Source organism: Apium graveolens, unplaced genomic scaffold (assembly GCF_009905375.1).
Source record: "Apium graveolens cultivar Ventura unplaced genomic scaffold, ASM990537v1 ctg8777, whole genome shotgun sequence".
In the NCBI taxonomy this organism is placed as follows: Eukaryota; Viridiplantae; Streptophyta; class Magnoliopsida; order Apiales; family Apiaceae; genus Apium; species Apium graveolens.
The window spans coordinates 21,516-34,131 of record NW_027421462.1 but is presented as its reverse complement, the minus strand read 5'-3'; the positions used below and the strand labels follow the sequence as shown (position 1 = coordinate 34,131).

Sequence of the window (12,616 nt, the reverse complement as noted above, 5' to 3'; positions counted from 1 at the left end):
ATAAACATCACTCTTAACCAAACAAAACTGATGTCAAAAACATACAATGTACATCAGTTTCAGACAAATAACTGATGTTAAAGACTAACATGTTCACGTCTAAATGATACATAGAGATCACTTCATTCTAGAAAACACTGATGTCTATACGCTAAATTAGACATCACCTTTCATTAAAGAAAGAGATGTTTAATATGTCATTTTGCATCACCTCTGTCAAAATTATCGATGTTTTTGTGATAAAAAACATAGCTCAATATATGTTTAATATGTTTTAATAGGTGTAATTTAGTTATTAAATAATTTTGTTATAGCATTTTTTGTAAAAAATCATCACATAGACATCAGTATATTTCACTAAAATTGATATTTTTCTGACAAAAAACTTAGCTCATGATATGTTTAACATGTTTAATTAGGTGTAATTTAGTTATTAAATATTTTACTTATAGCATTTTATGTAAATAATCAACACATAGACATCTGTTTTTTAACTAAAATCGATGTCTAATCGAGTATAGACATCGGGTATTCACCGATGTCTAGAATAGACATCACCGACATCAACATCGGTTGGGAAACAGCATAGACATCGGCCAAAAAGCGATGTCTATGGACTTTTTTCTTGTAGTGCCCGGATCCTAGTCGAACCTTCGACCTGGATTTTGGTCGAAAACTAGTGTCTTTCTTTGCTTCCTGGTCGTTTGGTTTCGACTAGGATCCACGACCTGGGTTTCGACCAGGATCCTAGTCAAACCTTTGACCTAGCTCTTAGTCGAGACTTCTGCGCTTATTTGCTTCCTGGTCGTTAGGTTTCGGCTAGGATTCACGACCTGGGTTTCGACCAGGATCCTAGTCGATTCTTCGACCTGGATTTTAGTCTAGGTTTCTGGACCCCATTCTTGAAAAATATTATGCTTGATTCAGGAATTCGACCTCGATCCTAGCTTTCGACCTCAATCCAGTTCTATTATACCCTTAATTTTCGGGTGTCTATTCGAAAGAATTCGAACAGAATTCACGAGCTGAAATTCGACCTCAATCCTGATCCATTATACCCATAATTTCTGGGTGTCTGTTTAAAAGAATTCGAGCAGAATTCACGACTTAGAACTCGACCTCAATTCTGGTCTTATTGGGCTTCCTTCTTATCCAATTTGGATTGGGCCTTATCTTTTTTAGGGCTTTGATTTGGGTCTTCTATTTTCCCAAATCCTAATTGGATTTGGGCCTTCTATTTTCCCAATCTTAATTGGATTTGGGCTTTTTATTTTTCCAAATCTTAATTGGATTTGGGCTTTTTATTTTTCCAAATCCTAATTGGATTTGGGCTTTTTATTTTTCCAAATCCTAATTGGATTTGAGCCTCCCATTGGGCCTCTTATTAATCTGGGCTTAATATATTAAAACACCTTCTTTAGAATTCTCTAGAATTCTCGGGAATTTTTATTTAATTTCTTTGGAATTCCTTGGAATATTCTGGAATGTTCCATTTATTGGCTTTTTTCTTTGGGCCTTTATACTTACTGGGCTTTTTGTCCCTTCAACTTCAGTTTTTCACCTATATAAAGGAGTGAGTAGAGTCTACTGCTCCTCACTTTCTCATTTCTAAATTCTCCTTCTTTCTTCTTTTGTTAAGAATCTCAGAGCAATAACAGTAGGTCGGAGTATCTTAATCCCCAAAGCCTTTTTAGGAGCATTACTTCAGGTAAGACTTCTCCCTTTACTTCTTGTGCTTGTTTTTGCATAGTTTGCGTTTTAGAATTGTCTCCTTATGTGCCTTTTTTTCCAGATGGCTGATAAGAAAATGACCCGTTTGGCCAAGATGAATGTGGCCAGAAAGTCCAATGAATTCCCCATTCGGTCAAGGTACACTTCCTTGATTGATATATATGATCAACACACGAGGGGACGAGAACCCGTCAGATGCGCATCTAGACGCACACGACCATATCAGTGCCTTGCGGGATCCAAAGGAGTTGGACAAGTTGAGCGGTTATTTCAAAATCAAGTATCCTTTCAAGCTAGTTCTTGCAAGTCCGGCCGACAGGGCCTGTCAGTGGAGGAAAGACGCAATATGCGTCTACAGGGATACTTTAAGGGCAGGTATTAGACTCCCCTTTCACCCATTCATCCCTATTTTGCTAGCTGATATGGGCATCAGCCCTTGCCAACTCCCTCCTAACTCTTGGAGGTTGATTATGTGCTATCTTTTGCAATGCACCAAGCACAATGTCTCTACCTCTGTTGCTGTTTTTAGAAAGATTTTCCAGTTCAAGAACAGTCCTGACAAGAATCCGGGGTGTGTTTCTTTAAACCAGCACCCAACCGTTCCCCACATAGTGAACGTGAAGTCCATCCCTGACAACAACTTGGGGTGGAAGAAAGATTTTATGTTCGTCGTTTGGGAGGGTGGCGATTGGGGCACCCTATTTCGCTCGTCTTTTGGGCTAGCCGTAGATGGGAGCCCAAACGATATAATTTTGTCTGAGGAGGAGACCAGAGCTTTCAACCTCCTTACGCAAGATAATGGGACTTCCCATTCTTGGGATCTTATCAGGGAGACCGTTCTTGTAGAACGCTGCCTTTCTCCCGTCCCTAAGAAGAGTACGTTTCCTTCCTTATCTAGTTGTTTTCGTTCCTTTTATCTTCTACTTTGCTAACTTCTCAACTCACTTATCTTATTTGTTGCAGTGGCTGAGAAAATTAAGGAGGCTACAAAGCCTAAAGACCTGGAAACGACCAGGATGAAGCGTGCTGGAAAGGTGTTTAAAGACCCGTGCCTTGGGGATCGTTTCCCGGAGTTCCTACTCCAGGTAAAGGAACCAGGCGAAGAAGGCCTCGGCCAAGTTTTACGTACCAAGCAAAAACCAGGGTCTTACTTCCAACCTGCTTGTGGAATCCAGGGCAAGGATTCGATTGTTGGCAACACAGCGCTTGCCAAGGAATGGTCTATGCATTCCATTTCCCCGGTTGACTATCAAGACTTTGTCCTTCAACAGGACTTGGAGGCTAACGAGCTTTTCGGAGCTCAGGCTTTGGCGACGGTACGTCTTTTTCCTTTGCCATTCGTAGTTTTTTTTTGATTTTTTTCCATTTCTTACCTTTGCTGTGTATCTTGTAGGCGAACGCCCATTTTCAAGGGGCGATTCACCAAGCCAAGGCTTGGAAGGTTGGCCTCGAGGATGCGAACAAGAAGCTGGAGGAGGCCAACCAAAGAATAGAGGCCCTTGAAGCCCGACTTGCCTCATCTACTTCTGACTTGGAAACGGCCCGGGCTGAAAATGTTATCCTCAACGCTCAAAAGGATAAAGCCTTTGACGGCTGGATGGACACTCAGGAGTTCAAGAATTTAATGGTGGCGCATGATGCCTTCCTTCATCGAGTCAGTTATAAGGAAGGCTGGGACGCCGCTGTGGATGCCATTCAGGACGAGTTTCCAGAAGTCCGGGAACAGTCCTCCTTCCCTTGCGAGTTCCAGCACTTGGGAGCGTTACAGATAGGACAAAATAAAAAATAATAACTAATATTCATCCGGAACACGCTAAACAAATTTATACAATTGATCCAATCTGTAATAAAAAAATAAAACTAGACCAATAAAAATTTATTAGATCGATATAATTTCATCAAGCTAAACAAAATAATAAACAGGCTTAAACTAAAATAAATATGTGAAAGAAAATTTGTAATAAAATAAATATATAAAAGAAAACTCGTTTACCTCATTTAATGTCATCAGACTAAAACAAAATTAAATTTATTATCCATTCGGTCTAAGAGAAAATAATTTTTACCTATTTACCCCGGATCAATAATATTTATTATTTTATTTTAGCTTGATTTTTCAAATTCAACTAATTATATGTAGTTTTTAAAAAATTTTATTTCAAATTGGATAAATAGTATAATTTTGTTCAGCCACTCCGGGTGAATTTTATATATTATTTTTTTTAACGAAAACCATTAGACATATTATAATTATATCATGAATATTTATCTATTAATGAAAGTGTTTTGTTTTAAATATTACAATAATTACTGTGAGCAACCTACTACCAACCAAACTTTTATTGTTTACCAACCAAACTTTCATTGTTTAGTTTTTAATATAATTATGTAGATATGGGGTATAATTTGGTACAACGATTATCCCCTAATTTTAATTATTAAAAAATAAATAAATTGTCCTACTAAACTGATAAATAAAAAATTTAAATATTAACATTTAAGCTAGTAGATATTAAAAAGAGAAGCATCTTCAGTTCTCTAGTCTAATAAGTAAAGCCAACATCACACTTCTTCGAGACTTCTCTGTTGCACCCACCTTCTTTTGTACAATGATCCAGTACTGTCCCAATGAGCCAACATCGGACTTGCTGTGCAGATATCGGCAATTAGCGTCATTTCGACATCCCCTGGGAGAGTTTAAGTACGTGCACGGCTCCTGATACGGATTCAGCGTAGATGGTCATTGCCCAACTATTTGAGTGTTTGCATGCAACGAAGAGCAGTTCGTGGGACGGGTTGAGTGACTAAAGGCGGCTATCACATTAGCAGCAGCCTGCTGGTTGACCATTAGCAATGTAACCAAATCATTCACTAAAGGATTCAGACCCATTGCTGTTACGAGTTGTGTCCCCAGTATAGGTATCAGAGCAGTTTGTCCTGAGATAGGGTACGGGTGCATCTGGAGTAGAGGTGGATTCCTAGGCAGAAGGGATGGCAGCCCATTTGTGGTGGCTGTAGGCTGGCGTTTTGTGGCAAAGAAAATATAGCCACTGGTGATATTGGAGGTTTCATTCTCATACCAGCAACCGTTCCATTTTCACTGATTTGACCCTGAATCTCTATATCCGATTCCCAGTTGGTACTTGGTGAGTAATACAGAGGTCACATTGGGGTCATTGTTGCTTCTGGTAATGGTATATTATTGTTAATTAGGCTCTTATTGCTGCTTGATGTGACCATTGAAGAAACGGTTATTGAAGGGGCAGAGGATTCACCAGTAATGCAATGTGAATTGTGTCCAGGAGCTGTATTTTCCCTTGGAAAGGTAAGTTTATTCAGGAATGGTTGCGATGGCACTGGCACATGACTTTCCTTTAGCTGTCGAATCATATATTTTTATTAGTTTCTCCACATCTCCTGGGTTCTGTAGGAGACGCGCTAGCAAGTCCAGGTCAAGAACATCCTGAGCAGGCACCGAAGATGTCCAAGCAATGGGTTTGGGGATGACTACTCCAGTATTTTCTCCGACACAGTAAAACTGATCAGCGTTTTCTCTGGGAACTGATTTTGTTGGCTCGATTCCAGTGAAACTTTGCCCGCTGAAAAATTACGAACAGTATCTGTGTCGAGCCATTGCATGAACATGCCCAAATCAACTACAGGTTCACCTTGCCCCAATGCGACGCCATTTAAAGCATTTACGGCATCAATAGCCATGGACATTATTTCATCATTCACTGATGAAGTAGTCAGGATTGGTGAACTGTTGTTGAGCAGGTTGCCTTTCTCCTCTATGGGTATTATCAGGGTTGTGCTGTCTGAATGGTCAGTGGGCTCCGCCTGAAATCTGACATTAAAATAAAAAGTAAAAAAAATAATCAGAGGTGCTAAATTAGGATAAACTTAAAAAGTAGACTCGAGAACAAGAAACTTTACCTAGGATCAGTTGGTACGTCTCCGGGTAGCCTCTATGCTCTCTTGCCCAGCAGCCACACCCCAGTTAATATCCAAAGTTAACTGTGATTGAAATCCGTGTGTAATATTCAACATCAGAACTTATAATAGAAAAGTGCATAGCATCTTTAACTAAAAAGATATCAAAATGTATGTAATATCAATGTTTCAACTCATACCTTTGCAGGACAAATCCATTCTATTTGTAGAATATCCCCATGTCTTCCACCTATCTTTGCATCCACCGCCTTATGAACACCTATCTGTGCAGGAAATAATAATAAGTTTAATTATTATTACTTCAAATGTGATTCAAAATATTTTCAGTCTTGAGAATAAGCACGAACTCCTGAAAGGAAAAAGTCTAGCCTAAAAATATTTAAAGATAGATTTGAAATTGACAATATTAAGATGAGAACGTTCAAGTACGATGAAACCAATTCTAGAAAAAAAATTGTCCTTAACTGCTAATTAAACATCAACTCCCTAATTAGCTTGAAATAGTATGGGAAAGCAAGAATTTTAAAAAATTATGAAGTGTGACGATATATCAAATAATGCGACATCTAAGATACTCCTTCTGTCCCTTTCAATTGTTTACGTTTTTTAGAGAGTGTCTGACACGCATTTTAAGGTGCATATAAAGAATAGTTCTGTATTTTTTTTTAGAATTTTGTTTTTTTGAATAAAAATTAAAACATTCAACTTTTATTCAGAAAAAGAAAATTGTAAAAATAAGTTACATAACTATACCTTTTATGCACCTTAAAATGCGTGTCGGACACTTCCCCAGAAATGTAAACAATTGGAAGGGACTGAGGGAGTATATTTTATATAAGAGATCACTAAATACGTGTGAACCTCATTGCATATTCTTATTCCTAAGGTGCGCACAAAAAGTCCATTACGGCTAATTAATTAAGGACCTTGTTATTAATAAAGAGAGGCTTTTCACTTGGAAAAAAGAAGAAGATGGAAGGCTTCTCTCACCCTTCATAGTTAATAACACATAAGACAATATGTATTTTATCTTTGAGGATTCTAGATCTACTTCTGAAGATTATAAACACCTGAGTCATATAACAAACATTATCTTAAGTAATTATCTCCATTAAGGTGTTATACGAAGACTTTATATGGATCTTATACTATTATTTAACACATTACAACCTCAGGCATGATAGCAAGTCGTACTTACATATGAATTTTTTAGTTTGGTTTGAATTGTAATACTTAAAAAGATTTGAGAAGAAATGTGTATACAAAGCTGATTACAATTAAAATAAATTGAAGTCAATCTGTTATTAATGAGTTAAACAATAACAACAACAAATATCATAACATTATATGCAATCTTGGATTAAATATAAAATAATATTACCCGTATATCTGTGAACGTGGAGGAGGAAGTAAAACTTTAACTTTGATGGAGCATTTTCTTCATTGCTTTCCGGCTATGTTTTAGAAATTTGATTTACATCATATTCAAACAAAAAAATGAATTTAGAAAAATAAATTAAATCTAGAAAATATGGAATCGGATGAATTTAACGGTGATAAAAATCTAATAGTATGCTTGCAACGAAATAAATTCAGACAACTTACTTATATCGGGATGATGAGCATTTTACAAAGACGAGGACTTCTTGCGAATCCGGCAAATATTAAAAAAATGCTAATTTATTGGGCCTAAATCTCAATCGATGATATAGAAACTGTTATTCAAATAGTAATAGGAAAGTGGTAAGGGGTGCATGTGAAATGAGTTTTCTAATTGGTGCACAAACTTTAAGTTTTGTTATTAGATTAAATGATAATGATCTTAATTGGCTCAAAAAATGAAGGAGATTTAGATCTATATGGTTTGATGCAGAGTGGAGAAAAAAACTGATTTAAATCTATATCAAATAATGGAGAATGGGGGAGAAAAATAGAGATTTTAGATCTATATCGGATGATGGAAATCTCGAAGAAGAAAAATATTTGATGTATATCGGATTTTTGATTCAATTATTTTTAACTACATAACTATTTTTTACAAGTACTAATTTAACATTTTATATTAATATATTAATTTTAATTCGTGTTTCACACGAATTATGAATAATTCTCTACAAATATTAATTCGATATTTTTAGTCTCGGTCTCATGTTTCGCACGGGTTATCAACTATGTATACTAATAAGCGAAACCATGTTTAGCTCCCAAATCTTGGTACTCACTAGAAAATTATACAAATATTTTTGAAATTTTATATAATAAAATCTCAACATCTCAACTAACAAAAATTAACTTTTACTCTCTCTAAATTTTATTTTCCTTAATTTTTTATTTATTGCCGAACATCCAAGTGTCGGTTTAATTTCAAATAATCGTATTAGTAAGTTAACATGACATATTTATATAAGTAAATAATTAGGCGCATGCATAACTAGAACTATACGGTGAAATTTTATAGTTACACTTAACTTCAATTTTTTTAACTACATATTTTAAAATCATTTTATAAATTATATTTAGATCTGTATTTTACTCGAATTATGAGTTTCAGTTTTATGTAAATAATATTGTGATACTGTTATTTTTAATTTCGGGTATGTGCTTGGCATGGCTTACCAACTAATATCTTATAAATGGTAACTTTCCGAGAGCCCACGTGCATTCATAATCGCACACGAATGTAATTTCAAAATGTGTCATGTCACGTTACTTTGTAACTATTTTTGTATAAGTTTGGGGTTATCTAGTATTACTCGTTATATATTGACAATGAGATTTAATGCATCCAAATTTTGTAATTAGCAATCTGAACTGAGCCAAATCACCAAATTTTCTCATTATCACACCAAATTTTCTCAATTATCAGTAAATTTATATCATAATTACTAAAAATCATACCACCACCTAAGAAATCATTGAATTCAAACATTTAAATGAAAATCATCAATTATTATATGCAAATTTGAAATGTTTTGAAATAGGCTAAAAATTCTAACATATTAAATATATCCAAAGTGGAGAAAAATACTCAAGAAAAATATGTCTTCAAATAGGCTAAAAGGCTACCTATTAAATATGTCTTAGTGTACTAGAAAATCTATCTCTCGTGAGATAATCATTTATTCTCCACAACTTTTTAGTGTAGTTCATAGCGTATATTTTCAAATTTACACCCTCGTAGCAACATTCAAATTTTTTTATTGAAAGAGGGTAGTGATCTAATAATTGTTTTATCGAGTGAGTGTAGCGATCTATTAACATAGAATTTTGTTAAATAAGAAGGGAATTTCTGACAATATCTTGATTATTTATAATAAAGTTAATCAGAAGTAAGTAAGGGTCAAATGATAAGAGGAAACACTACTAGAATTCTGTCAATAGACATCGGTCCTTAGACATCGGTTGCTCAGACGACCGATGTTAAAGTTCTTTTAGACATCAGTTATTTTAAAACCGATGTTAATGCTTATATTAGATATCGGTCGAGAAAATAACCGTTGTCTATAGTTATTTTTCAAAAATGAGAAACGTTAGTTAGACATCAGTTTTTTATATAACCGACGTCTTTGTCTTATAGACATCGGTTGTATTTTACAACCGTTGTCGATGATTAGCTTAAAAAAATTAAAAAAAAAATACGCGGAAACTTTCCCCCCTTTATTCCACAAATATTCCCCCTTAACAAAAAAAACCCGTTTCCCCATTACTAAATTATTTTCCTCTCTCTCTCTCAATTCACTCTGGTCTCTCTCTCTTCCATCTCTCTGGTGCTCTATCTCTTCCATCTCTCTGGTTCTCTGTCACACACACACCATGTCAGTTGATTGCAAGTATATATGGTTTCAATTAAACCCCGAATGGAAGAACACCTTCAATTACTCAAACTCCATCTATGAGAACCCCTAATTTCTGAACAGGTTTGTTTGTTCAATTAGGTTTAAGATAATTGAATTGAAAATCTGTTTTTATCCTTCAATAGTGGCCAATGAGCGGTTTCGCGATTTATATATATGCATAAATGTTATGATATTTTTGGCTTTTATGATTTCATTCTATTATGTTCGGGTTAACAGGCGATTGAAGATGCAGTAGCATAGGCATTTGTTGAGCACTAGTCAACATTCGATATGGACAGATCTGGTTTGCTAATATATACCAAGATAACTCTATGTTGACTTTCTAATTTTCTGTGTTTTTTGGTGATTAATGGATGTTTTTTGTTTTAGTTCTTAAAGTATGTAACGGGTTTTAACTTTGATACCTCGTTGACAAATTTGGTGTGTGGGTTTCTGATGTATTGCTTAAAAATTTAATCCTGATATTCTTCATCTCGATTTAGTTCTTAATTATTATTGGGTTTTGTTTTTTAAATTTTGTTTCTCTCTTTTTTCCAAAAGGTTCAGAGGTTCGTTGAGCTTCACATGTTTGTATTCACTTTCATAGTCTTAAATTTTCCAATAACCTTAAACTAGGAGAGAGATAGAGATAGATGAGTTAGAGAGAGAGAGAAAGAGTGTCTATGTGTGTGTTTTGCTGATTATAATAATTGGAGAATTTGACAGATCTTGGATAAGCAAGTGTTAACAGTATTGAAAGCGGTGGAAGATAAGATAGATAATGAGATCTCAGCTCTAGATCGTCTCGATTTGGAGGATATCAAGGTTTTGAGAGAGTAGAGGTTACAGCAGATGAAGAAAATGGCTGAGAAGATGAGATAAGGGGTTGTGTTAGGTTATGGTGAGTACTTGGAGATTTATGTCGAGAAGGAGTTCTTTTCTGTTGTTAAAGCTAGTGATAGCGTTTGTCAATTTTATCGCGAAAATTGGCCTTTCAAGGTATGATTATTATGTGTATCTCCGTGTTCGTAACTAATTTTATGTTTTGTGTTGTATATTTTGTGTAATGCATCAAGTTTGATAGTGTATTAGTAATTGATGATTTTGTGGTGGAGTGAAATTACCCAACTGTTATTGTGTCAGTTTTTTTAATAAAAAGATTTTGTCGAATTGTGGTTTCGAATTAGAATTAGTTTGTTAAATGGACTATTATAAGAGTTGGTAAATAGCTATCAATTTATGCAAAGTGAGGCTAGATACATGGTATGTTCTACAGGTAATACAGGGTATGTTCTAAAGTTTCCCTTGTGATGATTATCAATGGGTATCTTGTCCTGGATTTTTTCATTTCTAAAGTTAACGAAATGTTGTTTGGGTTTGTGGTCTATACTGAAACTGCTGCATACGTGGCAATGCTTTCTTGATAGACTCCAGAGGTGTTGTAGTGATTCAAAGTCAAAGGAGACAACTTTGTGTGTAAATAATGATAACTTTGTCAAACAGGTTTTTGGTGGTCGCCTAGTAAGCAAGGTAATCTTGTAATTAAATGCTTAGTTTTTACATAAATCTCTTTTACTCATTCACATATAAATGACTCTTTGTATGTGTTAAAAAATTTCAGCTGAAATGTTGTAATTGCGAGCACTTATCTGATACTTATGAGCCCTCCATTGATTTGAGCCTGGAGATTAAAGATGTAACTACCCTCCAGGATGCTCTTGAATCGTTTACAAAGCTTAAAAAGATAGAAGATCCAGATACAAAGTTCATTTGTGAAAACTGCAAGGAAGAAGTGTTGATTCACTATAGGAAAAAGTCCAAATTTGGGTTTACTGTCTACCCATCACCACAGGTTTCAACTTCTGTCGTTGAACCCTACAACAATGTCCTTTCAACCCATTCACTCCCGGAACACACTGATATCTCTATTCTTCTGGACAATTAGGCCATTTATGACATTTGTAGGCGCTCGCTAGACATTGAGCGTCCCACCTACACCAACCTTAACAGGCTTGTTTCTCAGGTATCACTCTTCATGATTTTATCTAAATTTTTTTGTTTTTTTCCATTCTTATCTGGACCTGTGTACATTTTTTGAACTTCATTGAAACACACCCAAACATTTTTGCTCATTCTCTTGGGGAAGATGATATAGGGGAATTATATTTTCTGAATTTGTTCTAATGCTAGTTCTTTAGTATTCCTAATCATTTGGTCTGTATATGTTTAATTCAGATGATTTCCTCCTTGACTGCATCTCTGCGATTTGATGGTGCTATAAATATGGATATGACTGAGTTCCAGACCAACTTGGTCCCATATCCACGGATCCATTTCATGCTTTCATCATATGCCCATGTCATATCAGTTGAAAAGGCATACCATGAGCAACTCTCTGTGGCTGATATAACCAACACTGCGTTTGAGCCATCCTCCATGATGGCCAAGTGTGATCCTCGTCATGGGAAGTACATGGATTGCTATTTGATGTATCGTGGTGATGTTGTCCCCAAGGATGTCAATGCAGTTGTTGCAACTATCAAGACCTAGCGGACAATTCAGTTTGTTGACTGGTGCCCAATTGGATTCAAGTATAGAATCGACTATCAGTCCCCTACTGTTGTTCCTGGCGGAGACCTTGCCAAGGTTTAGAGGGCTGTCTGCATGATTTCAAACTCCACCAGTGTGGCTGAGGTGTTCTCCCGCATTGACCACAAGTTTGATATCATGCATAATATTGGAAATTTTTTAATGCTTCATGTTCTATAACCATTTAATTATAACTTTAGTATCTGCTCACCATTTATGTATTTATAGTAGTTTTGAGATCTATATGCTACTTCAGGGCATTACTACTCTTTCCTTAGTTCTGCTCCAAACACCTGGTACAAGTTTGATGAGTCAAGGGTGAGCACATGTCCTCCATTTATTTAGTGTCACCTACCTTATTAATTGATACATACTAATTGATTCCCTAATCACTGTTTCAGTTTATGCATCAGATATCTTTTAAAGGATTGGAAAATTTTTAGGCGAGACATATATCTTTTTATTGATTGGAAGCATGGTAAAGAAAATTGGAGCCCGCATGAAAG

The 12,616-nt window shown here is 35.5% G+C and overlaps 1 pseudogene; it reads left to right on the top strand.

Annotated features, from left to right (window-relative positions):
• Positions 1 to 9,812: 9,812 nt before the first annotated feature.
• LOC141705322 (tubulin alpha-4 chain-like) lies at positions 9,813 to 12,290 on the top strand (annotated as a pseudogene).
• Positions 12,291 to 12,616: the final 326 nt, after the last annotated feature.